The 27,951-nt window shown below is 38.2% G+C and overlaps 1 long non-coding RNA gene across 2 annotated transcripts in view; it reads right to left on the bottom strand.

Moving 5' to 3' along the window:
- The window catches only part of LOC309869404, a 209,811-nt gene that overhangs the window by 70,220 nt on the left and 111,640 nt on the right, over positions 1–27,951 (bottom strand). The window contains exons 3-4 of one of the 2 annotated variants that reach the window (XR_014314165.1): positions 20,479–20,553; positions 17,459–17,548 (exon numbers count right to left, since the gene is read on the bottom strand). This is a non-coding gene — a long non-coding RNA (uncharacterized lncRNA). Of the gene's footprint in view, positions 1–17,458; positions 17,549–20,478; positions 20,554–27,951 lie in introns of those variants that run through there. The other variant, XR_014314164.1, reaches the window with a different exon arrangement.

The raw sequence follows: 27,951 nt of genomic DNA, 5'->3' as shown, positions 1-27,951 counted from the left end.
CCTAAACTTCACACTGCCAGAAAATTCTGGAACATTATAAAGTGATTCAAAACACAGAGCATATTTTAATTCTAGTTTTGTACTACCTATCCTTGTGACCTTGGACAAGTCAGTTAACATATTAAAACTGATCTCCTCATGTGAAAAAGTAAGGATAATAAGACACACATTAGATGGTTTTGTGAGGAATAAATGAGCTAAGCCTTTAGCTCAGTTCCTGGAACATTGTGCACACTTAATAAGTGGCAGTTATTATTGTTATGGGTATTGTTATTACAGTAATTAATTTCCGGCACCATACTTTACAAAGAACATTGACAAATTGGAGCTCATCCAGGGGAGAACAAACAATCCTGTGAAGGGTCTGGAAACTGCAACTTGTGAGGAACAACTGAAATTGCTGAGGATGTTTACCTTGGAAAAGATAGATTTCAAGAGGAACATGATAGCTTTTTTTTTCAAAACACTGTAAAGAACTGTCTCATGGAAGAGGGATTAGATTTAGTCAATGCTGTTCTACAAGTTACAATTAGAGCCAAGGAGTGGAAGTTAAATCTTGAACTCTTCAACACCTAATAATCAAACTGTCCAAACCAATACAGGATTGACTTCTACTTATAAAAGTAAAAGAATTAAGGTAAGGTTACATATATTTTGATTCAGAAAATTACATATGAAGCCATTTACAATAACCACAATGAAGACTTTGTATCAATATAAAAATGTTTGGCATGTGAATTGTAAAAAAGGAGACTAAAGTATGCATATATGCCGTGATCCCAATTCTGTATTTATCTGAGAGGAAAATATAAGCACAAACACACACAAATGAAATGCGCTGTTTCATGAAGTAGTGTTTCCTGTCACTGCAAATGTTGAGGCAGAGGCCAGACCACCTCTTAGAAGAAATGGTATTCAAGAAGTGGTGTGTCAGAGAAAGGGCTAGGCAGGGAGAACCCCGAGAAAAATTTCAAAGTTCATGGGTCTCTGATCCTACAAAATTCATTGCTGAATTATGGTAATACAAAATAATGCTTTTTTTTAAGGAGTGAAGAGGTCTCTTCAAATATTTTCATTTTTTCCCAATTAAGCTACGGGGGAAAAAAAAAAAAAAAAAGATCGACTCTTAAAAGACCCAAAGTATTGGGCTCTGTGGCCTAAAGGGGATATTGCAGCATCAAGGAGTAAACGCTTGTGGCCACTATTTCTCTTCTGCCCCAACCAAAGCCTGTCCATCTCTCTGAATCTGATGTTCTGGAGGCTTCCCTGTAAAGGAGGAAGTTGCATGCTTTCAGGATCTGAAGGTCTATGATTCATCTTGATTATTTTGTTTGATATATATGAACTTGGCCAAGAATTAGGAAGCACCTGAACTTTGTAAATATGAATGTCCAAGAAGACAAAGGAATAACTTTAGGAGAATTCTGGTCCAAAAATCTAGAATGGTCCTATCCCCTGCCAGGTTCACAAAGTAATAACTGATTCCTTTCCTAATTCAATGGGTGAGAAGTTGACCTCTAAGAGACAGGCACCCATGAACAGGGTATTCTAGTAAAATCTCTTTGTTTTATACATAAGATGAAATTACTAGGTCACCTACATCAAATTCTTAGCCTCTGATGATAAAGACACTCTTTTTTCACTGTTGTTAAAGTTCCAGGCAGAGCTTTCAGACTGTCTATATCTTGGAAAGACCAATATAAAGAGGATTGCCATTTTCAAGCACTGAGGACATTGTTTGATCCTCTCTTGAGGTCACCTTCCTTCCCACTTCATACCTCAGATTATTTACAGTGGTGGTGAGAACTACTTTTCCTTTCATACCCAGTGACTAAGAGATGCACTTCTTGAAATAGAGATATTATGAAGTAATATCCGTGTGACCTTGGACACAAGGTGACCCCACAGAACTTCTCAAGACATCATATAAGTTATAGTTATAAAGAACAGAAGACAGTTTCATTCTCTTCAAGTCTTTGGTTATAATTCGTATAGATTATCTTGTGGGGATGGAACAAATTAAATCTTGCTGTTCCATGCTCTCTCAGTGAGAGTTCTGACTTTTATATTTCAGACGAAGAAAGCATTATAATGTGCCAATGGTCAGGAATGCCCCTGCTTCTATGCCCAGAATTTTTTTTTTAATGCCCAGAATTGACCTAGAGTCCTCAAAACAATGATTTTAGGCTTAAATAATTACCATTTGAAAGGAAGTTAGTCTTTTTTTCTTCTAGAATTTAGAATTTTTGTTAATTTTGTAAATAATTGAATTAAAATTTGCATTGTAGAAAATTAACCATTATAAAATAAGAAATTCCAAGAATTTAGTATACTCACCATTTCCTCCTTCCTGCAGTCCCTACCAGCCTGTTTTCTAGCTCTAAGGATTTACTTATTCTGGAAATTTCATAGAAATGAGATCATATAATATGTGACCTTTTGATTTTGTGAAGACAGACTTTTTTTTTTTTTAAAGATTTTATTTATTTATTTGAGAGAGAGGGAGCACAGGAGCAGAGGGAGGGGCAGAGAGAGAGGAAGAAGCAGACTGCTTGCTGAGCAGGAAGCCATATGTGGTCTGGATCTCAGGATCCCAGGATCATGACCCAAGCCTAAGGCAGATGCTAAACCAACTGAGCCACACAGGCATCCCAAGGGAAGATAGACTTTTAATCATTCCCAGTATATACTTTAAGAAGAAGCTACATTTGTGTAAGGAAAGAAGCTACATTTGTGTAAGGAAATATATAAACATTATCATAACAATTTACCTAAAAAAACACTCTATTAAGACATGGCATTTGCAAAATATCTAAAGTGCTTTTACGAGCACACACATACAAAGTGCATTAACTGTCTTTGTACTCAAAAGACCCACAGTTTGGGAAAAGAGTGACAAAGAAAGGGGACTGGGTGCCAAACAGGAGAGGCCACTTTTTTTTTTTTTTTTTTTCTCAAACAGGAGAAGCATGGCAAACAAGGGAAGCTTGGAGCTTTGAGGTCCTTTCTTGTCCATGTCAAGAAACGGTACCATTATTAGTTAGAATACTTGGTTGCAAAGTTCCAGAAATTAGCTTAACCCAAAATGGGGAAATTTTATGGTGAAGCAGGCATTGTTTGTGACATGTAGTAGAACACAGCCTAGACTCAAAAGAGAAGCTCAGGGAACTCCCTCTCTCATGTTGGTTCCTTTATGCATGTTAGTGCCAATTTATTCTTTGCTCTCTGCTCCCGTGGGCAAAAAATGGCCATCCCACAGTTCCCAAGTTTCTATCTTCTCTGTTCAAAAGAGTCCGTATGCATGGAAGCTAAGATCATGGGATCCAGAGACAGACTGGGTAAGTCTAAATCCTAACTCTGCCATTTAGGCTGCATGACATTGGGGAAGTTATTTAACCTCTCTGATGTCAGTTTAACTGAGAAAACATATTTAAAGATTACTATCATATACATCTTCAAAAATATTATTTATTACTTTTATTATTATTATTATCATCATCATCAACATCATTAAAGAAGTCAGCCTTAACTGAGTTTTGGTCACAAACTCAGCTTTCTAGGAAAGAAACTGCTTGATCTAATTTGGATCTGGTGCTCATCTCTACTCCATCAGTCATAGCCAGAGGGTACAGCCACAACTGAGAGCAATGGCTACCAGCAACACATTCCTGTGGTAGAGTGAGGAGAATATGAGCTACGGAACCCAGGAGAAAAGATGGTAATCAGACAGAAGGGATATGCAGAGAAAAGTCAAGGCTCCTGTTCTGCCCAGCAGGCAGCTAGCTGCCTGTGGATCCCAGTCCATAGAAGGAGAAAGGTGTTGATTAGCTAACCCCCTGGGCTTTGAAATCATAGTTTACATTCTTTTTCTTCTTTTTTCTTTTCCTTTTTTTTTTTTTTTTATAACTTCAGCTTGTTTGGGTTATTCTTTTGTTCTTTCTGACCTTCAGCTTTAAATTTTATTTTATCTTAATTGCTCTTAGCTCATGGCCTGCTTGCTGCCTTCCAATTTCTTTTAACTCATGTTTTCACTTTTGTGTGTGGGGGCGGGTGGAGAAGGGGTCAGTTATTGAACCTAGTTTCTGTATCATTTAATCATTACTTTACTATTTTATCTTAGGTTTTACTCTAAGTTTTACTGTTACTTTTAAAGCTTTTTATTGTCTCCCATTTTTGTTCTCACAAATACGGCCAGTAATGCTTATTTTTTTTTACATACTGTAAAAAATGCAGGCTGCTGGGTATTCACTTCCATTTACCATCTCAGCCAACCTATAAGGGTTCTCAGCGCCTGAGGCTGATCTTCACAAAAATCTTATAGCAACCCACATAATTCCCCTTTACAGGTCCCCTGTGCTGAGGTTTTGCCTCAGGCTCTTTCTCACCCTACTTTGCTTCCATCCTCCCAGGAGAAAGCGCCTCCCATCAGCAGACTGAGTAGGCAGGGAGCCCTCCTCCTCTGGAGAACTAAAAGCTTGCAGCTCTGCCAAAGAATTATTGAAATGGATACACCATTCCAGTTGAAGGAGGCCTTCTCATCACTGGGGAGCTACAGGACTTGGCCCCAGGACTCCTCTCTCCTCGGTCCACATTAGGCCCTGGTTGATCTCTCAGATGCCATCCACATGCTAATGACTCCCAAATTTGCAGAACCCAACTTCTCTCCTAAATTCCATAGAGCTAACTTCCCACCAGAAATCTCAACTTAAGTGTCCAAAAGGTATCTCAACTGTAGCATGTCCAAAACTAAGCTGTTGATTCTCACCCCCCACTGAACCAGCTCCCCTTGAAGTCTTCCCTATCTCAGATAATAGTAACACCATTGTCCTAGTCATCTAGAGCCAAAATCTAGCAGGCAGCTTTTACTTCTCCGTTTTTCTTATAGCCCACATGCAATAAATCAGCAAATCCTATTGTTTCTACTTTAACCTTCCATCACCTTTCCCTGGAGGGGCTGGAGTAGCCTATTTACTGGTCTCTCTCCTTCCATCTCTGCCTCCTAAATTCTACTCCTTATAGGACAGCTAGAGTGATTCTTTAGGCCATATTATTCCCCTGAGAACTCCAGTAAGGGTCCTTTTCTTACGAAGACTAAAGACTTTGTCTTGACTATGAGCCTCAGGGTTCTACATGATCTGCTCTATCTCCTAACTCTTTACTCCCAAGCTACCCACCTAACTTGTTTCTTACCATTTCTCCCTGGTTTATTCCATTCTAGGTCTGCTGACTTCCTTGCTGTTGCTCCAACACCAATAATGCTTCCCCTACAAGGTTTTTGTATTTGTTCTTCCATCCTCCTGGAACTTTCTTACACCAGATATTCACATGGTTTAAACACTCACTTCCTTCATGTTTATACTGAAAGTCACATTATTGTTCTGCATAAAACAGTATCCACCTCATCATCCTGTCACCTTCCCTGCTTTATTTTTCTTCATAGTACTTTTTGCCATCTGCCTCAATTAGTTATTACCTACCTCCCTTTATTTAAATGAAAGCTCCACTAAAAGAAAAGATACTCTTTTCAATTTGCTCACTGCTATATTTCTAATACCTAGAATAATGCCTGTTACTAGAAGATGCTCAAAAGTTATTTGAAAACTTGAGTTTTCAAATTGAATGATTAAATAAATGATGTGACAAATTCTGGCATAATTCAAGCAACATTTCAAACTATGTGTGTGTGTGTGTGCGCGCACACGCGCGCATGCGAGTGCACGGCATGGGCAGGTAATGTTTGGAAGGAGAGAAAACAAAAGTGAAAAAGTAAAAAGGAAGGCATCAACCATTGGCTGAACTCCACCTGTATGGCAGGCACTGTGTTAGGTGTCACTTCTGGATTATTTCTCTTAATTCTAAATTTTATAAGATAAATGACAATGTTTTTTCAACTCTTGTAGCTTCTCTGAAACTTATTTCCCATTATCTTTATCTTTTCACTCAAGCTATAATACTACTTGCAAGAAACATAGCCTTTATTAAAGACCTTTAGAAAAACCTTTAGAAAATAAGTCTGCTAATCTACATATTGTATGTTTTCCCCCTTATCTATAGGAAATCCATTATGGCAGGTGAATTGACCATATTTATCATGGTGAATTCAAAATAAAATGTGAACCACAAAAAAGCGTACAAAGTATTATGGGTTAATAATGAAAGGAGGAATTAACCTCAATATATGGAGTCAAAAAAGACTTTAATGAGAAGGTAGAATTTGATCTGGACCTCAAAGAATTGACAAGCTTTGTAAACTCAGAAGTCTGATATAAAGCAAGCTATAGTATAAAGAAAAGAACTTTAAAATACATAGTGTGCACAAAACCTTTCAGTAAATGTAGTAGGTGCTTCCAAGATGGCCCCATTGATCCTCACCCCCTGGTATTTATGCCGTTGTGTAATCCTCTCCACTTGAATGTGATAGGACCAAAGACTTACTTCTAACCAATAGAATACAGCAAAGGTGAGTGGGATGTCACTTCCATGATTAGGTTACACAAGGCTCTGACTTCTGTCTTGGCTGCAGATTCCATTGCCTTCTCTGCTTGTATGCTTTGATGAAACAAGCTTTCATGCTGGAGAAGCCCAAGTGGCAAGTCACTAGCCAAGAGACAGTAAGGAACTGAGGCTAAGCTCAGTCCAGTGACATTCCCCGGTCAAGACTTCACTGACACCGTAATTCCAGCCTTGTGAGAGACCCTCACTCAGAGGACCCAATGAAGCCATGCCAGGATTTCTGAATGTTGCTTTAAGATGCTAAGTTTTATGGTAATTTGCTGTATAGCAAGAAATAACTAATTCAGTAAGGGACAAGTGAAAATTTGTATTTTCCCCCAAATATGTTTTGTAACAGATCTTCTAATTGTTAATTCAAGCATTTATTTAGTACATACTTATGATGAGTCTTCTTTATGAAAGTAATGTTGTTATAGTTACCATAAAGCCTGGAATCAATCACAGAAAGACTCTATCCTCAAGAAGTCTAGCAGGTATGTACAGTGTACTCACAAATTACTATAAAACAAGTAGACAGCGCTAAGCCACAGGAGTAGCTGGAGATGATTCAACCAGAACTCCTGATGGAGGGACTTTTCAGTAGGATCATAGATAGCTTGGGCATGCCAGTGGACCATATATAAACAAATACATGGAGGTAAGAATTGTGGGTTATGTACAACAGACAAACAGACAATTGTGGGGTATGTCCAATAGACAATGTGTCCTATTCTGTAAGACACGTTCAGGATACAGGGGATGCGCAGGTAAACAGAAATGAGAAGTAGGCTTGGACCATGTTTTGAAGTTCTTTGAATACTGGGTGAAGGGCTAAGAACTGGTACATTTTGGGGTGCCTGGGTGGTTCAGTCGGTTGAATGGCCAAATCTTGATTTCGGCTCAGGTCATGATCTTGCAGTTCTGGGATTGAGCCCGTATCAAGCTCCACACTCAGCACGGACTCTGCTTGAGGCTCCTCTCTCTCTCTCTCTCCCTTTGCCCATTCCCCCACTCACCCACTCTTCTCTCTGTCTAAAATAAATTAATAAATCTTTGGAAAAAAAAAAAGAGTTGGTATATTTTTGGAGCATTTGTTCAAACTCCATTTCCAAAAACAATGCAGTCCCAGTTTCCTTTATGAAACTTTCCTCATTCTGAAGTCAATACTTTTAAATATTGGGCCAAGGACAGAAACTTCCTGTATTTCTATCATGTTGCAGTTCATTCAGGATTAGTTATCCAGCAAGTCTCCATGAAATGAATGGCTCACTGCATTTTATAATGCAGTTTGAAGACCTATCATTGAAACAGAGATTAACACCATCTATAAAGTATTGGGTGTATTTTTACTAAGTGCAAATTATTTTGGTCTATGTCTTTATTTGTTTCCAGTACCAAAAACTCTTCTAATTATTTTCCCCCCAAATGTCACTTACTTTAAGTATTCCCATTTATTCATCAGGGTTTGGAGGTAGGCCACATGGCTACAAAGTATGTATTTATGTCTAATTTATACACAGTTCTTGCATGTACTTTAATCAAAGGTAGCTGAAATGGCACTTGAACAATTTTTACTTGAGCATTTACCAGCATTCAATCACTTCAAAAATCCATCCCAGAACATCTTGAGATTAATCTTCACAAGTGGCTCTCTCTCTCTACATCATCTCTGCTAGTTACAAAATTCTTTGTATAGGTTCTCAGTGTGCTTCATAAGATTTCTTTTCACCCAGCAGAAAATGGCTCATTTTAGAGTCTCTCATATATTACTTTAGAAGATAGCAAAAGGTTACCATTTTGCTCCCCTAATAGAAAGTTATTTACAGACTTCTGTAATTATACCTCTGTATCTATTTAAATGCCCCAAACAACACAGAAGTATTCCCTAGACTTTCAAAGTGTCAAAGTATTTTGACCTTGTCTTTCTCAATTTTGCCCTCTACATATCTAATCACATAGCACATGTAATCCTATTGTCATAGGATTAACTGTCCAAGGATCATATTACCATCTCCATATTTTACCAACTAAAAAATATTTATAATTCAGTGTCATAATTTTTTTTTTTGATTGATGATGTTTAAGCAGCCTGGAGAATTAGTAGGGTCCTAAGCAGGGTTTGTAATTGATATTTGGAAGGCTGAAGCCTTTTCCTTCTCAAGAGGCAGTCTCATTAATGAGGGCTGCCTATTTGTACAATGCAGGAGGAGAAGGAGCCTGACATCTCTTCAGGGTGTGAAATTCTGGGGCTCTTTTCCCATCAGAACAGCTCCACAGAAGCAAAATAGGCAGAATACCTCTAGGAAAGAAAGGCTCTTCAAACATAATATTTACAATTTATTCATAATTCTCCAACCAATGTTCAAAAGAATTTAGTAGTTTACTCCCCTAAATCTCACATATAACAAAACAAATTTACTCAATTAAAATTAGTTCACCCTGGGGTGTGTTTAAATAGTAAGTTCCTTGATTCACTCAAAACTACTTTATAATTGACACTGGAACTTTTTTTTTTAAATTGGAACCACTTTTAAAAATAGGTTCATTTAAGCAGTATAATTTGATTTTTTAAAATAATGGTTTATACCCCTATATTTTAATTTTTGTATATAGTTAATAACATGATACAATGTCTGAATGGTTAAGAGACCAGGATACAAAGCATTTAACTTTTTCTCCTGGCAACCAGGCTTGGAAAAGGAACAGAGAGGAGAGAAGTTTTTGAATTTGAAATGTAATATAGCTCAGCTACATGAACTTTTAAAGACTCATTCATGTTCTTTAATTTTTCCAAATTATCAAGCAGCCAATTTCATGAAAAGCTTGCTTTTTTATAATTTCTTTCCTTCTTCAAATACATATTTCTTTTATTTCCAAATGCACTGCTTGAAATCAAAAGATTCACTTTTGGACTCTCTGTGATCTTGACTGATGTTAAGTCTCTCTTAATCTCAGCTTGTCAAAGTCAAAAGAATATTTACTTTCCACTTTTGCTATGATAGCATAGATCTCAAATCTGTTGAATGCTTTCCTTATGGTTTTTCCATTTATTAAATTAAAAATGCACTCATTTATAATATCTCACACAAATCCCTTCTTATATTTTATTTACTCCTCTATCCATAACATTTACCTACAATCTTCCTTTTTATCCTTTTTACTTTAAGTTTTTATATATTATTCCCCTCAACCCATTGCATAATAAATTAGTATTTATTCATTTCCATTCATTCTAAGCATTTTAGTTTGTTATCAATGACCAGAGTGTAAATAATTCAATAATTCAAAATTCATTACTAAATTTAGAATAAAACCAAATGAGGTGGTCATCAGGAGACAAACTTTTTTTTTTTTTTTTAGAGTGCACACTTGAGCAAGTATGGTGGGGAAAGGCAGGGAGAGGAATAGAGAGAAACTTAAGCAGACTCCACACCCAGCACAGAGCCCTATGCAGGGCTTGATCTCAAAACCCTGAGATCATGACCTGAGCCAAAATTTAAGAGTCAGTGTTTAACCAAATGAGCCATCTAGGTGCCCCAAAAGACAACATTTCTGTCCAAGACTATAAATTCCAGAAAGGCAATGACCTTTTGGTGTTAACTTTTTTATTCTGGATAATGGGTGAACTTTCTGGCACACAGACTGCATTCAATAGGTATTTGTAGAATGAACAAACTATAGAAAGTCAGTACTATCATTTTCCTCATTTTATCAATGAGTTCACATCATTATTAAGTAGTAAAGCCAAGATCGAAAACCACGTGGAGAACTCTGGAGTTTTCTTACATTATTTTCTCACATTCTTAATTACTGTGCAATTGTGCCTCTCCTATTAAAAAAAAAAGATAGGCATCTAAGAGTTCCCCTCTTAGAGTTAGGCTCTTTTAAATATTTGAGAAATTAACTAACCTAACCTATAAGAAAAAAAAAGAATTTTACACCTTACATGAATATTCTTTTTAAGTAATATAATACTCTCACACAATCTCATTCAAGCATGGAAAACACTGCCAGAATATTAAATATTTAGATCTTGGAAAATCATTAACGTGTAATTTCTGCTGTAGCATTTACTTTTACCCAAATGTCAAAGCCTTGTAATTGCAGGCTTGCAAAAGCAATAAATAAATCAAAGGGTACACTCCTAAGGGTATGAAATATTGAGATCAATATTATGCTATTACTGCTTGGTTTGCATGTCAGAAGAGACAGGTGAGGCAAATACCAGGGAAACACAGTGGAGATCAGCATACTCAGCAAACACTGGACTCATCTCTGAGATGACAGTAAGTAGGTCCTAAATTTTCTGTCCATAAAACCTACGTGGCTAATTTTCACTTTAAAAGCTCCAATTTATCTTTTGGGCTGCACAATGATCCATTATGTACTGGGAGTTAAAGTCTAGTACCAGTTAGTTGTTTCTGAATGCCCATGGCTACCAACCCTTAACATTACTGTGTACAAATGATATGTTTGGTCAGAAAAGCCCCAGAAGGTGATGACATACAAAGTTGGCAGGGATCACTATGGAGAAAACACATAACAACCAGTTATTGTTCTAGTAGGCTGCATCTGGTTTCATGCAGATTTGGTTTAAGATTTGAAAGTCTTTTGAATTATGAAATCCTAGGGCTGTGGCACAGGATCTCTCAGGCATAAATGCCCCTGCAGTTCATCCCTAGGGAGTGGGGGGTTGTGGGAATATATCTCTGAATCCTGGCAATAGTCTCCATAATTATTCCTAACTGTGCAGTTATGGAGCTTAGTTAAACTGCCTCTTCCCCAAATCTTTGGGTAAGAATTCAATCTCATTTTCTTAAGAGTTAATGAGATCATTTTTAAAAGCATTTTTCAACTCTATGATGAGTTTCAAGTATAGAAAATCCTTGTGATTTAACAAAACAATTTGAAAATTAGGTTTTATATCCTATTTTTATGAGAAAATGTTGGCATTTTAAACAAAAAGAGTGGAGAGTTGTAAGGCAAATATTTACCTATTTAAAATAGTAAACTATTTCTAAATATCATAGAATAATTTACGTAAAAGTACTATACCTATATTGTAAGTAGAAGCTAGCATTGATCTTATCAACTTAGTTACTATACTAATTTTATCTAAATCAGTGGATATTTACTGTCATTGTTTATTCAGTCTGTATATATTAAAATATCTCTGACTTAATATGATTATCATTACTATCAGTCTGTGCTTATAAAATATTATTTATATATCACAAATATGTATACTTATTATATATTATGTCACTATTTTTATGTTTTCTGTCATTTTAAAAAATGATTATTTATTTAGTTATTTATTTATTTGACAGAAAGAGATCACAAGCAGGCAGAGAGGCAGGCAGAGAGAGAGAAGGGGAAGCAGGTTCCCCGCTGAGCAGAGAGCTTGATGTGGGGTTCGATCCCAGGACCCTGGGATCACGACCCGAGCCAAAGGCAGAGTCCTTAACCCACTGAGCCACCCAGGTGCCCCTATGTTTTCTATTTTTATGTGTAAACAGAATGATCATTAATTTGGAGGGTCACCTACCTCCCAGGCTTTATCTCTGGAAAACGAGAAAATGGTTACTTAGGAGTAGTAGAGCATGGCATCCCTCTTACAGACAGGGAGAGAGTAAAGTTTAACAGAACTACTGAATTGAGAAGCCAAGGAATATAAGAGGTCATTTTTCTTTGTCACTGGTTGAATATTTTTTTTTTACCACCCAGTGTAATCAGTGAAACAGAGATAAATGTCCACACTACTCCTAAAAATTAAAAGCCAGAGTTCAGGGGCAGCTTCTTTAAAAAATAGATTGCCACGGAAAAAACTTATAAGCAAGAAAAGTCTTCAGTTAATGAAGAAATACTGTTAACCTTGTATTTATTACAAGGTAGTGTGTATGACTCTCTTGGAATGCACTCTTTTACTCTTGTTCCTTGTCTAAATACACTGAAGTACTAGTCAACACCTGTATCCTGAGCACAAAGTAATGACTTCTGAATCCCTGAAAACTGACTACTTTCCACTTTGTCCACCTAAATATCAATCTTACAACTTCCATGAGAACAACTGTAACAGAATGTTAAATTGATTTTCCTATTGTCATAGAATTAGGGGCCCAAATACAAAGTATAATTAGGCCAATCTTAGTTGAGAAGAGATCATTAATTCAGGGCTAAGACATTGTAAACTTGATGTGTGAACCCCTAACACATACAAGGGTAGGGTTTAACTCATCATGTCTACTTTAAGGATATGACTGGTAAAGATGTCCTTAAGAGAGACTTGTCAGTAGGTATGTGTTTCAGCCACCACACACAACGGTATGCTGGAAGAAGAGCATCCACGCCCCCACCAACCAAAACAAATGAAGTGGGCTTTGGAGATCCACCCAGAAAGCTATATCTGTGTCTTCCGAAAGTTAGGTGACACAGGCTGTTTTATCTTACTTGCATCTGAAAAACTTTAAACACGAAAAAATTTAAACATGAAAAAATCTAAACAAGAATCTTGATTTCTTAGAAAGCAGAGTGAGAAAAGAGGACCATAAAAGAAGTTAATTATTCCATCACCAATGGTGGAACAAAAATGTGTGTATTCTGAAAACCAGATATGGATTCTATCATAGGGAGCTGAGCTTTAATCTTCTTTATAGGGACCTTGAATGGAAGGATGCAGTGACATCCACAGAGAATCTGAGGAGTCAGAAGCTGAGGAGGAAACTCTACATGACTGAGTGTAGGAGGCATCACTTGGGTCAGGGACTGGCAGATGAACATGCCACAGGTGTGGGCACCCCTAATTACTCCTGAAATCCCACCATGAGCCAGTACTGGCGTGTCTTCCATGGCAGAGACAGTGGAGAGCCAAGGGAGATAGGGAAGACCTTTTCAGTGCATTTCTCCAAACGATCCTTCACCTCCCTTACCTCAGAGAATCCAGAGGAAGCCTAGTAAATTAGGAAGGGGGGCAAGAACTGGGAAGAAGGGGAACAGGGACCACCCACGCCCACCTTTCCATTTCAGAGTTGTAGCCAAAACTGAGATTAGATGCATGAGATGAAAGATGAAGTATACTAGGCCATTTAATTATCTAGAAGTGATACTCATGTGACACAAAAAGCTATGAATCATCTAAATTTCAACCAAGGGAAGGGAAGAACAATTCAGCAGAATGGGTTTACAGGGACAGTAATGGGAAAGAATGAAGTTGCTTTCTGCTTGCTTTCTGTCAGTCCAACTCATTTAATAAGGTGCTACATTGTGGGGTTTGGGTTTTTTTTTTTTTTTTGGATTTTATTTATTTATTTGACAGAGAGAGATACAGTGATAGAGGGAACACAAGCGGGGGAGTGGGAGAGAGTGAAGCAGGCTCCATGCCGAGCAGGGAGCCCAACATGAGGCTAGATCCCAGGATATCGGGATCATGACCTGAGCCAAAGGTAGATACATAACAACTGAGCCACCCAGGTGCCTCTTGTTACATTGTGTTTATGCACACATTTTGTGACTAGTACTTTGGGGCTAAAAATTATGTTTCTATGAATAATAATAGTTATGATGACTTGTTGACAGCTTATGAATATCAAGACACTGTGTTTAGTATTTCTTCCATTTTTAAAAAAATTTAAATTTAATTAGCCAACATATAATGTATCATTAGTTTCAGATGTGGTATTCAATAATTTATCAGCTGAGTATAAAACCCAGTACTTATCATATCACATGCCTTTTTTTACAAGCATTATTTCATTTGAGCTTAACCATCACATTGGAAATTCATTAAATGTATTTTGCAGTTCAGGAAACGAGCACCTAGGTTAAATAACTTGTCTAAGGTCACACAACTAGGAAACTCAGTTTTGTCTGAATTCAGTTTTGTCTCCAAAAATTAGATTTTTTAATTTATTTTTTTATAAACATATAATGTATTATTAGCCCCAGGGGTACAGGTCTGTGAATCGCCAGGTTTACACACTTCATAGCACTCACCATAGCACATATCCTCCCCAATGTCCATATCCCCACCACTCTCTCCCTCCCCTTCCTCCCGGCAACCCTCAGTTTGTGAGATTGGGAGTCTCTTATGGTTTGTCTCCCTCCCGATCCCACCTTGTTTCATTTATTCTTTTCCTACCCCCCGAACCATCCACGTCTCTCCACTTCCTCATATCTGCACTCCACTTCCTCATATCAGGGTGATCATATGATAGTTGTATTTCTCTGACTGACTTATTTTGCTAAGCATAACACCCTCTAGTTCCATCCACATCATTGCAAATGGCAAGATTTCATTTCTTTTGATGGCTGCATAGTATTCCTGTGTGTGTGTGTGTGTATTTATATTTATATATTTATATATTTATATTTATATACACACAAATACCACATCTTCTTTTTCCATTCATCTGTTAATGGACATCTAGCTTCTTTCCATAGTTTGGCTATTGTGGACATCACTGCTATAAACATTCAGGTACACATGCCCCTTCAGATCACTATGTTTGTATCTTTAGGGTAAATATCCAATAGTGCAATTGCTGGGTCATAGGGTAGTTCTATTTTCAACTTTTTGAGGAACCTCCATGCTGTTTTCCAGAGTGGTTGCACCAGCTTGCATTCCCACCAACAGTGTAGGAGGGTTCCCCTTTCTCCACATCCTCGCCAAAGTCTGTCATTTCCTGACTTGTTAATTTGAGCCATTCTGACTGGTGTGAGGTGATATCTCATCATGGTTTTGATTTGTATTTCCCTGATACCGAGTGATGTAGAGCACTTTTTCATGTGTCTGTTGGCCATCTGGATGTCTTCTTTGCAGAAATGTCTGTTCATGTCCTCTGCCCATTTCTTGATTGAATTATTTGTTCTTTGGGTGTTGAGTTTGTTTAGTTCTTCATAGATTTTGGACACTAGTCCTTTATCTGATAGGTCATTTGCAAGTATCTTCTCCCATTCTGTAAGTTGTCTTTTGGTTTTGTTGATTTTCTTTGCTGTGCAAAAGCTTTTGATCTTGATGAAGTCCTAAAAGTTCATTTTTGCCCCTTGCTTCCCTTGCCTTTGGCGATGTTCCTAGAAAAAAGCTGCTATGGCTGAGGTCGAAGAGGTTGCTGCCTGTGTTCTCCTCAAGGATTTTGATGGATTCCTTTCTCACATCAAGGTCTTTCATCCATTTTGAGTCTATTTTCATGTGTGGTGTAAGGAAATGATCTAGTTTCATTTTTCTGCATGTGGCTGTCCAATTTTCCCAACACCATTTGTTGAAGAGACTGTCTTTTTTCCATTGGACATTCTTTCCTGCTTTGTCGAAGATTAGTTGACCATAGAGTTGAGGGTCTATTTCTGGGCTCTCTATTCTGTTCCATTGATCTATGTGTCTGTTTTTGTGCCAATACCATAATGTCTTGATGATGACAGCTTTTTAATAGAGCTTGAAGTCCGGAATTGTGATGCCACCAACTTTGGCTTTCTTTTTCAATATTCCTCTGGCTATTCAAAGTCTTTTCTGGTTCCATATAAATTTTAGGATTATTTGTTCCATTTCTTTGAAAAAAATGGATCGTATTTTGATAGGGATTGCATTAAATGTGTAGATTGCTTTAGGTAGCATAGACATTTTCACAATATTTGTTCTTCCAATCCATGAGCATGGAACACAAACATTAGATTCTTAATCACTCTGTTTCTTCTGTAAAAAATTGAGCTAGGTATTATATAAAATAACAAAATAACTAATGTTTTAAAAAATATATGTCCATGTATTGGGTGGAGCACTGGGTGTTATATGCAAACAATGAATCATGGAACACTACATCAAAAACTAATGATGTACTGTATGGTGACTAACACAACAAAAAAATACAAATACAAATACAAAAAAAGTCCATTTCCATTTTATCATATTACTCTCCATTTTTATATCAAAAAATTCTCACATATTATATGCTTTTATCTAGATGGCACAAATGAAGTTCAAGGGCAATATTGTTCAATAGAATTTTTTGCAATGAAGGAAATGTTCTGTGTCTGTGCTGTCTAATGTTATAGTCACATGTGACTGCCGGGCACTAGTGCAACAGAGAAACTGAATTTTTAACTTAATTCAATTTTAATTTAACTTCAAATTTAATAGCTATGTGAGGTTAGTGGCCACAATATTGGAATAATCAAAGATAATACAGCAGGCATATCTTGATTGGTCCATCAGCTGACAGAGCCAGGTGCATGGGCACATAATGGAGACTCTAGGTTATCTAAAGAAAAAAGCTCTAGATCAAGGAGGAGCTAGGTGACTCATTTGAGCCAAAAAACCTCCCAGCAAAATCTACCTAACATCTGGGATGATACCGAAGTTTCAAAGATTCTTTAAATTAAGGATTTCTAATAAATTTAGGGATGCTCTCACAGAATCCAAGCTGATAAGCTATACAATTAATTGTCTTAAAATGTGGGGGGTTTTTTTCAGCACAAAAACAACAACAAAAACAACTCTAATTTCCCAGTGGTTAGATTCAGAGTAACCCAAAAATGTACTGTCTGAGAATCAATCCATGTGTCCCAATAGCTAGAATATTATAATTATTTGGGACAATATTTTGAGAAAGACATTGTGAAAATGATTCAGAAGACAACAGCAGTATGGAAAAGGGTCTGGAAAGATAGTCATATGAGAGAACACGGGATTATTAACCAAGAAAAGAGAAAGCACAGAGCTGGTATGGGTACTGCCTTCAAGCAACTGAATGCTTGTCATACAGGAGAAGGGTCATGTTATTCTGCACTGTTCCAAAGGGCAGAACTAAGATCAAAAGGAAAAAGTTAAAAGATCGGGTGCCCCCAATGAAAGCAAGAGCAGAAAGTTGAGATGTCAAGTCTCAGAATTTGCTATTTAAAAAGTGATGCAGGCCAGTTACTATTTATGTTTAAGCAGGTTCTAGAAAATCTAAAATTCCAAAACTCAGAATTATAGTTATCATAGAGCTCATACACCTCAATGGACTTAATGAGAATTTATCATGGGATCCTTGAGAACACAAAGGTTGTTGTTAGCCATTTCTTTCTGTTCAAAAGAAAATGAGGATATTCAGTGAATATTTATATATTAGTTACCATAAAATTTAAGTTATATCTATATCTATCTGTAACTTGTCATCAGAATTTCAGTTTCTATTTAAGTACATTTCCAGAAAGGGCAAAGAACTCTTGTGTTAGATTATGTGATTTAACAGTTCTAAGTTCTAAGGACTATAAATGTGCAACTTTAAGACTATATTTCTATTATAAACATATTTGCTGGAATTTAGAAAAAATTAAGTGAGCTTTAGTAAAATTCTAAATTATGTTTCTATAAAAGGCAAAGTTTGCTTACCAATCTTGTGGAAATTAACTAAGACATCACTAATATATTTCTAATTAATTCAACTTATATGAAGTGCTAAGTAAAATCTCTTAGAATTAGAAACATTACCAAGGGCAGCCTGGATGGCTCAGTTTGTTGGGTGTCTGACTCTTGATTTTGGCTCAGGTTTTGATCTCAGGGCCATGGGATGGAGCCCCTTGTCGGCTCTGTGCTCAGCTTAGAGCCTGCTTGAGATTCTCTCTTTCTCTCTGCCCCTCCTCCTGCTTGTGCTCTCTCTCTCTCTCTCTCTCTCTCCCTCTCTCTCAAATAAATAAATAAATAAAATCTTTAAAAAATGAAACATCAAAAATCAGTCCTTTTATAAATATTATTTTGCAAATAAGATACATATACTCTTGGGGTGCCTGTGTGGCTCAGTGGGTTGGGCCTCTGCCTTTGGCTCAGGTCTTGATCCCAGGGTCTTGGGATCAAACCCCATATCGGGCTCTCTGCTCAGTTGGGAGACTGTTTCCCCCCCTCTCTCTGCTTGCCTCTCTGCCTACTTATGATCTCTATCTGTCAAATGGATAAATAAAATCTTTAAAAAAAAAAAGATACATAAACTCTTAACATTAATTTTAAGGTATAGTGCATCTCATTTTTTCCCAAAATCATATTTTTTCTCATTTCTGCCAGGAATTCTTTCTTTTCCCTTTTCTATTTATCCAATTCCCACTTATTCGTCCAGTCATGTGTAAGCCTCTTCTTGACCATGAAATCTTCCTTTGCCTCAGCCCAAGGAGATACTATGGCCATGTCTAAATTACTCTATACTACACAGCTCTTATCATATGATTTTCATAACACTTCTTACCGTTGTGTTTATTTTGTTTAACTATGTTGGCTCATTTATATTCTAGCATGGTGTCTTGTATAAAAGGCACATGGTATATGATGATTAACTGATTGAAAAGAACTGGAACATCCATAGTGGGAGAACCAGCCAAACTAGGAAGAAATTCTATCTCAGTTATCTTTGCTGCATAACAAATTACCCCAAAACTTAGTGGCTTAAAACAACCATTTCATTATGCTCAAAGATTCTATGTCAGGAATTTGAAAGAGCACAGTGGGGCTGGGATCTCTCCATTCCATGGTGTCCAGGGTCTCATCTGGGAAGTCTAAGGCTGGGAGTAACTCAGTGGCTTAGGTTCAGAATCATCTGACTTGTTCAATTGCATGTCTAGGTTTGGATAGGAATGACTCAGAGCTTAAGACTGCCAACTGTAGTACCTATATATGACTTTTCCATATGACTTGGCTTTATCACAGCCTGGCAGCTTCAGGGGGGTCAGACAGGGCTCCCAGCATAAGCTTTCCAGCCAACCAGCAGAAAGTTGTATTGCTGTTTTTAATCTGGCCTCTAAAGCACATAGTGTCACTACTACTGCACTGTATTGGCTAAAATGGTTACAAGCCCACTCATATTCAAGAGGAGAAAACAGACCCCACCTTTTGATGAGAGGAATGGCACAAACACATTACTAAAAAGCAAGTGGGATGGGAAATACTGTTGCAGCCATTTGGGAAAGTATAACCACAATCCTGGTGTTTTGGGGGTTTTTTTTGTTTTGTTTTGGTATTGTTTTTTTTAAAGATTTTATTTATTTATTTATCAGAGAGAGAGAAAGAGAGCATAAGCAGGGTGAGCAGCAGGCAGAGAGAGAAGCAGGATCCCGGCTGAGAAAGGAGCCAAATGTGGAACTTGATCCCAGGATCCTGAGGTCATGACCTAACCTAAAGGCAGACGCTTAACCAACTGAGCCACCTAGGCGTCCCTAACCCAACCTTTAAAGTCTTTGGAAAATGCAATTTCTGTGTTGGCTCTAGACTATGAGAGACTACAGTATTTGGATTGCTCAATCTGTGACCAAGTGCTCTGAAACTAGACAGAGTCCATGCCAAGGTACAACCTGTTAATAACAACAGCAATAATAGACACCATTTATTGACACGTACTATTGAATACTTACTGAGTGCCTGACAAGCTTTATCAAATTCCATCCTCAAAAAAACTTTAGCAAAAAGAGCCTACTAGTATGCCATTTTACAAACAAGAAAATTGGGACACAATTTTGTGGGCACACATAGTTTGCCCAAGGCCTAATATCAGCCATGCGTGTCTGACTCTGGATACCAGGTTCTTACCGCTGAAGTTGTATTGCCTCCAGATAGGAAATGACTCATCTTAAAGGGTTCAGAGCCTTTCTACCCTGCAGCTCTTTGTAAATACTTAAGTCTATCTGAGGAGTGTCACTTTTATCACTTACTCCTCCCGAAGCATATTCTATTGTTCCCCGGTTACATGTGGCTTGCACAAAACTTTCTGGAGACTCTGTAAAATTATTTCTCAGTCTGTTTCTCTAACCACAACTTGGTTGTAATTGCTTGTGGTATCTGTTTTCATCAGCTCACACCGTCATTTCTTCCCTTGTTCCTGCCTGTAACAGCAGCATCAAGGCAGCAAGCAAGAACACATCCAGTTTTTAACCCCTAATAGTGACTTTAGTTCCTATGCTTGAATCCTATGTTAGGGCTTGTAACCTGCTCTGAAGCAAATGTCTTATTGCATGTATTTGAAAAAGGTTTACCTGAGTGCCTTGGTGATGGCTTCTCTGATTTATGGAGCAGATGAAGGTTCCTGCTGCTGCCAGTATTTTTCCCATCTAGTTAAACACAAATTGGTGAAATCTGAGATACCGCAATGAGCTAATTAAAGAAAAACTACCAAATGGTTAGAGAATAGAATTTCCATATAGATTTCCTTATAGCTATGCTTATCAATTTGTAGGAAACTAAGAACAAAGATTCTAATAGGGATCACACACATGTACAAAAAGGCCCATTTGATAAACTAATAATGGAAGGCACAACTGTGGATAAGCACATTTCTTTCCTTAGAGGCTCAAACGCAACAATGAAACTAACCAGGTACTTGAATGAAGTGATTTTTTTCCTTCTGAAAAGGAATCATGTTTCATCCCTACTTTCTAAATTCTTTTTTGTCTTGTCAGGCATCTGTCCCTTTATTGCACAAGAATAGAAAGCCACAAACTGCCTAAAGGCAGGTGGTCTAGCTTTCAAAGACACTAATACTCACCATTCAATTAGAATCTCCCAGATTGTTTAACTGGAATTGGCTTTTTTTTTAGCATTAGCAGGGGGACCAAGAACGAACTTTCCTTCAGGCCAAGCACTGGGGAATAGGTGTTCTGAATATCAACTTAAAAACCAGGAAACAAGAAAAAAAAATATTTCAGGTAACAGAACTCAGCTCTACAGAATATAATTACTAACACCATCTTGGAGAGCTGTGGAGGAAAACACAAAGAGCTTTTGGCAAGTCCTGGTTCCTGGATAGATTTTTAAACATTCTATTCTAGGACACTATGTGGATATACCAAAGTAGAAGACGCATATCTGAAACAATGGGTGGGGAAAAAAAAGGAAAAACAACACTGTCTGTGGCAGCCACTGAACTATAGCAACCCATGAAATGGAGGATGGATTCAATAGCAGAGATTTTTTCAGAAATTAAATGAGATTGTGTGGAGAATACTCATTTCAAGTTTCATAGATTGACGGAATTTAAGAGTTAAAAGGAATCTGAAAAGAACAGTCTGCCTAATTTTCTTATTTTGTGCTTTATTTTATTTGATAAGAGTGCACTAGGGAGGACATCTAGGAGGCTCCATTGGTTAAGTGTCTGCCTTCAGCTCTCAGGTCATGATCCCAGGGTCCTGGGATTAAAGCCCCACCTCAGGCTCCCTGCTCAGTGGGGAGCCTGCTTCTCCTTCTCCCTCTCTCCTTCCCCTTCTGCTCATGCTCTCGCTCTTGTGTTCTCTTTGTCTCATGCCTTCTTTCAAATTAATAAATATAATCTTTTTTAAAAAGTACACGGGGAAAATAGATAATTAATACTGTAAATAAGACTAGCTACAGGTCTCCTAATTCCTAGGCTCTTATTGTTCCTATCATACTTCATACCATCTATATTTTGTAGAGTAGCTTACAGTGTTGTCATGTATGTCATTTCATTATATATTTTTTAAAGATTTTATTTATTTATCTGTTAGAGAGAGAGAGAGCAGGAGCACAGGCAGACAGAGTGGTAGGCAGAGGCAGAGGGAGAAGCAGGCTCCCCGCCGAGCAAGGAGCCCGATGTGGGACTCAATCCCAGGACGCTGGGATTGAAGGAGCAGGAGGCTGGCTGAGGACAAAGCAAAAGCTGGCGCCTTGCACCCCCCCCCCTTCACCCGCTCCCCTCCATATGTGTAGCATTCCTCAGGCACCCCTGACTGACATAAAACGATAAATAGTTAACTTGCAGAGATCACAGTCCTGCAAGGTAGGAGTCTCCCCTGGTTTGCAAATATCCTTGAGATTTACAACAAAGAAGTTACCTTATCAATAGCCCTAATGTCACCCTCCCCTCCATGAAAAACCGAAGGAGGCAGAGGTAGAAGGAAAAGTAAATACTTCTAAACCTAAATCTCATTAACAGGGATGCTTGATAGCAGGAATGTAACATTCCACCAGGAGACTCCCAATTGTGTTCAAACTATCAATCAATCAGCTCAGCCCCACCCGAAACTTGTTTGTATCTGTCTATAAAAATCCTGCACCGACCCAGCTCCGGACCTCTGGGCGTTATCGGCAACGAGCGCCGCAGAGGTCCAGGTTGGAACCTGCAATAAACGACCCTTGCTGATTGGCTTTGACTCACGTCTCTGGTGGTCTTTTAAGGTGGGGGTAATATTCAATTGGCATTTCGGGATCATGACCTGAGCAGAAGGCAGCCGCTTAACCAACTGAGCCACCCAGGCATCCCATTTCATTATATTTTTACATAATGTAAGATGTCAGAAAAATCAACAGTCTATTTCAAAGATGATACATTTACCTAAATCCAATTAGGTATAGAAAGTTCAAGGTCTTAACATTAGCCACGTAGGTAACGATACCAATAAGACCAAACCTCAGGTCTCCAGCTTTCCAGTTTTATATTCTTCCTACTGATTCAGTTGTCCCATGTAAACAGAAATACTGGTAATTTAGAACATTCATACGATATCTACTCTGAAGATTAAATGACTGTGCCCACTGAATATTGACTGAATATTCACAAACACTTGTTACCCTAAATTCTATATAGTGATACCTTGGACCAATGTTCTTTTACAACGAATCTTTTCTTAAAGAAGTTTGGTAATAGAAAACAAAACAAAACAGGCAATGGGCATATAGCAGCAAGACTTCACAGGTGGCAAGATTTAAAACCAACTAACCAACCAACTACTTACTCAAGTTCTTTTTTGGCCTTAACTATTTTAGGAAAAGTATAGTGACCACAGCTGAAACCTAAACTAGGGCAGGACGGGGAATAGAGCAAAAGGGTTTCTGATGGAGCAATAGGTGTAAAGGAGGGGCTGGGGGTGGGGTAGTGACAAAGAGTTTCCTGTTAGAAGAACCGAACAAAGATGGTGGGAGAAGAAACTGGGGACACAGTGGCAGAAGGTGGGACTGGACTGGAAGGCTGGGGCCACATCCACTGGGTGCTGCCAGCCCTGTCAAGACCCTGAACTCCATCTAAGGGATGGCTAGAGGACAATGAAAGGACTCAGTTGGGGAAGACGCGAATAGATGCGAATTAAGGAAAAATTACTCAGGCCAATTAATGGGCCAGTTAGGAGGCTGTTACTCTCTTTCTGGTGAGAGATAATAAGGGCATAAAAATAGTTGTACAAAATTGTTGGACTCACGGGACACAATTTTGTGGCCTCAATTTCATACGTTGATTTTATATTACTTATCTGCTATTTTTCCTTCCTGTTGAAAATTTCAAAACACAGCCTATCAAATGCAGAGATATTTCAGGAGCAGGAGCCTTCAGATCTACATGCTTCCTTGAATCCTGTGAGCCTTCCAGGCTCTGAAGGTGATACACTGAGGGTTGGTCTGGCTAAAACACATCACTCTCTTCCCATCCCAGACTTTACCCCAGCCTAGGCCACTGCTCTGAAATCTTTTTCCTAAATCCAACAATAGTTTTCTTCTTCAGCTCTAAATTTTCTACATGTTTTCGTGACATAGGCCTCTTTTCTACGGGACTCATTTTTTTTTTAAAGATTTTATTTATGTATGTATTTATTTGCCAGAGAGAGAGAGAGAGGTGTGGGGGGACGCGGGGGCGGGGGGAGGAAAGGGAAGACAAGACCAGGGGAGCAGCAGGCAGAAAGAGAAGCAGACTTCCTACTGAGCAGGGAGCTTGATGATGCAGTACTCATTCCAAGGACCCTGGGATCATGACCTAAGCCGAACACAGATGCTTAACGACTAAGCCACCCAGGCGCCCCAGGACTCTTATTATTTTGACCTCTGCTTTCTGAAAAGGAAGTCTGACAGAGATGTGCATTCTCCTCACTAACAAAAGAGTAAGTGATCCCAAGTTTGTTGATGCAATATATTTAAAATTGTTCTTTGCAATATGTGCACAAGTTTATCCTCTTCTCTTGGGCTCCCACATTCCCTCTGTGTCCCCTGGAGAGTCTCTGCCTCTGTATCCATACAGTAACAACCCTGAGCTGCAGAGCTGGTCTCAGAGCTCACGTTGGCCCAGAAGGAAGTTAAGTGTCAGGAGAATGAACTGGGAGAACCCTCAGATTCTGGGCTCTCTGCTGGTGTGCTATTTCCTAAAAATTCATCAGACTGCACATTACATACACACACACACACACACACACACACACACTTGCGCGCATGCACAAAAGGCATCATACTTTAAAGATTATGAAGGTAAACTTTGCCTGATTTTAACCAAATTCATATTCTCCTACAAAAGGGCACGAAGATAGCTTTTTATTGTTTTGATTACAGAATGGTTTTTGACAATGTAACAATGGAAAACAACTGAAATGTTTGGGGTGCTTAACTTATGTCCTGTGGCTTATTAAAGGTTACATGGGTAAAAGCAGATTCCAATTCAGTTTGATTCTTTGATGAAGACGAACTGAAAAGAAACTGACCTGAGTTTGAACAAGTCTCATTTGTACTAAATTTTTTGCATTCCCAAAGTGGTGTTATTTATGACTCCATTACTCTGACATTGGAAAAGGAATGTACTGAATAGAGCCATAGGGTCTTAATTCACTGCAGTGGTTGAGAGTGAAATCTCCCTGAGGAAAATAAAAAAACTGATATTCACACTGTCAATCATCCCACAAAGAGATAGATCCTAAGACAAGAAACGAGAGCTTGAGAGAAATATGTCAGTCCCCGAGGACAAAGAGAACCTTTTTGTTTTCTAGATTAGGGACACATTTTGATGAACATTAGAGCCTGAATACTCTAACAGATGCTCTAGTGACTGGGAAGGGATGAGCTGTCTCTGGCTACCAGATATGAAGCAAAAACTTGCTGCATTAGAAATTTCGAGAAGGATCTAGAACAGAGGCAGTGATTTGAGGTGTTTTATATAGGTTGCACTTCCCTTTTTTTTTATCCTCAAACAATCCTGAAAATGCTCAAAGTCCTAAAAATCTTAAAATGATAAAACATACATTCTGACCGCTGTTTTAGAAAGGGGAATTAAGTCAAAGAATAGAGCCCACAGTTGGAGGGTACTGGTTCAATAGAGTAGTCTGCCGTTCCCAAGGCCACGATAGCATTGGCAGCAGCCATCTTTGTTGAAGAAAACCATACCCACAGAGTGATGCTCTCACAGAAGTAGGGCAGCAGCAAGGACCAGCTGTGGATAGATTCTAAACAAGTGGCATCTCAGCCTGGGCTAGGGCTGCCTGTGTCAGAGGGGCCTTCAGCTAGCTCTTGCTCCACCAGCAAGCAGGGCGAACAAACCTCATGTCTTGTGAGAATGATGAGTGAGCATGTATCATAGTTCAAGTCAGGTCTCACCCAGAGTATCACCATCAGAACACCATCCATAGGTTTGATAATTATGCAGTTTTCAGTTGTTTTTGTTCTTATTCACTACTTAATTTATATATGTGGTGTAGCATTGGTTAAAGATAGGAAGCTAGGGGTGTCTGGGTGAGTCAGTGGGTTAAGCATCTGCCTTCTGCTCAGGTCATGATCCCAGGGTCCTGGGGTCAGACCCTGTGTCAGGCTCCCTCCTCAGTGGGAAGCCTGCTTCTCCCTCTCCCACTCCCCCTCCTGTGTTCCCTCTCACTGTGTCTCTCTCTGTCAAATAAATAAATAAAATCTTTTTAAAAAAATCCTGCACTGTCCTGATGAAACCAGGACTCTGGATTATATTAAAATTATAATATTTAATAATATATTGATTTACTTTTTTAAAAATTATAATTATTTATATAATTATAGACTTATACAAGATGATGAGATGATTTTTTAAAACCTAAGGGAGTCAATGAGATAATATATTACTGTATAAGGAACTTGTGAGCCAAGAAAAGATACCTAAGATAGTGCTATTTTAATCCAATATATTCATTTCACAAGTCCTAAGCCTAAATAGGCTAAAAGTCATGACCTAGGTATTAGAGTTAAACTATAGGAAACTTTCATGACCCTGAATTATACTAATATCTCGATGATGGATGGCAATTATCACCAAATCCATAACCATGCTTTAAAGAGTGAACCAAGGAACTAAAAATATAATTTTTAAAAGTACTTCTTAAAACTCTAACAATGTGAAAAAATTAGCTCTTTTAATAAAAATCATGAAAAATAATTCTATTGTCAATAATACCCTAAGGTTTTATACCACATTTATTCATAGAAACTGTCTTGTCAATCTCAGTGGCAGAAAAGATCCCTAAGGGCATCAGAGGTGAGAAGGAAATATCTGGACTGGTGACCTGGGCTGCTCCATATCTGGAGGCCAATGGCGACGGCAGATTCTTTTTTTTTTTTTTTTAAGATTTTATATTTTTATTTGGAAAAGAGAGAGAACATGAGCAGTGGGAGGAGCAGAGGAAGAAGCAGAGGGAGAGTGGCAGAGCACCAAGTTGTGCAGAGCACCAAGCCCAATGTGGGGCCATCCCCACAACTCTGATCCTGCAACTCCAAGATCACAACCTGAGCCTAAACAAAGAGTCAGCAGCTTAATCAGCTGAGCCACCTAAAAGGTGCCCTGGGGGAAGGCAGATTCTAATATAACAGACAACCAAGGCTGCAAGTTCATCCCCACTCAGACCCTCCAACATGATGGTTCACTTAAGTAGCAATAGCTGAGTGTGAGAAAGTGCACTGAAGGAATAATCATCACGGCGCCCAAATGAAGATCCAAGATCTGGGTAAGCAGAGTCAATCCACAGCAGTGGACAAAAGTCCATCTGATCTGTGCAAACTATTCACAATGGCCAGAATGGCCAGATCAGGCTTTAGTTCTCATTCTGCTTTCCACTTACAAATAGGGCCAACCCCTAAGAATTCAGTAAACCTCAGAATCCTTGGGCAATTTGGAGGAGCAGGGCAATGGCATCTCAATAAGATACCATAGGACATTTTGCAGAAGGGCAAAAGGGGCACATTGAGTAATTAATTGGAAAAATAAGACACGTCTATACTTGTACTCCAGGTAGATGATAATAACAGTTACAAAATTAATAGCAGTTAATAACAGTTATACAAAAACCATTCTAGGTGGTATTTTTATTGTGCTTAAATTCAAATTGTATGGCAATAGGCAAATGTAGACATTATAAATCATATATCTAGATAGCTTGGATATCTGATTATAAATCAGATATCTGGATAGCTATATAATTCTAGAATGTTTGCGGGCAAATTGGAAAAAGATGAAGAGAAGAAAAGTTATGTCTGATTAAAGAAAATTAAAGGCACCAAGTGAGTAGAACAACAAAGAAAGGTGAAATAAGCTAACAATGGTGCTCAGTGAGGGAAAATCCTTCCATTGTTACTTAGCGCAGCTTTTCTCCATAGAATTTTGTATTTACAGTAAACTTAACATAATCCCTTGTTGAGAAAAGAATGTAAGATTGGAGGACACAAAACTTGAACTCATACCCTTGCCTCACCATTGACCTTGAACATATCACTTAGCATTTTTTGTCCTGTTT

Source organism: Mustela nivalis (assembly GCF_964662115.1).
Source record: "Mustela nivalis genome assembly, chromosome: 7".
NCBI lineage: Eukaryota > Metazoa > Chordata > Mammalia > Carnivora > Mustelidae > Mustela > Mustela nivalis.
The sequence above is the reverse complement of the archived record's forward strand: the minus strand, read 5'-3'. Positions and strand labels throughout refer to the sequence as shown.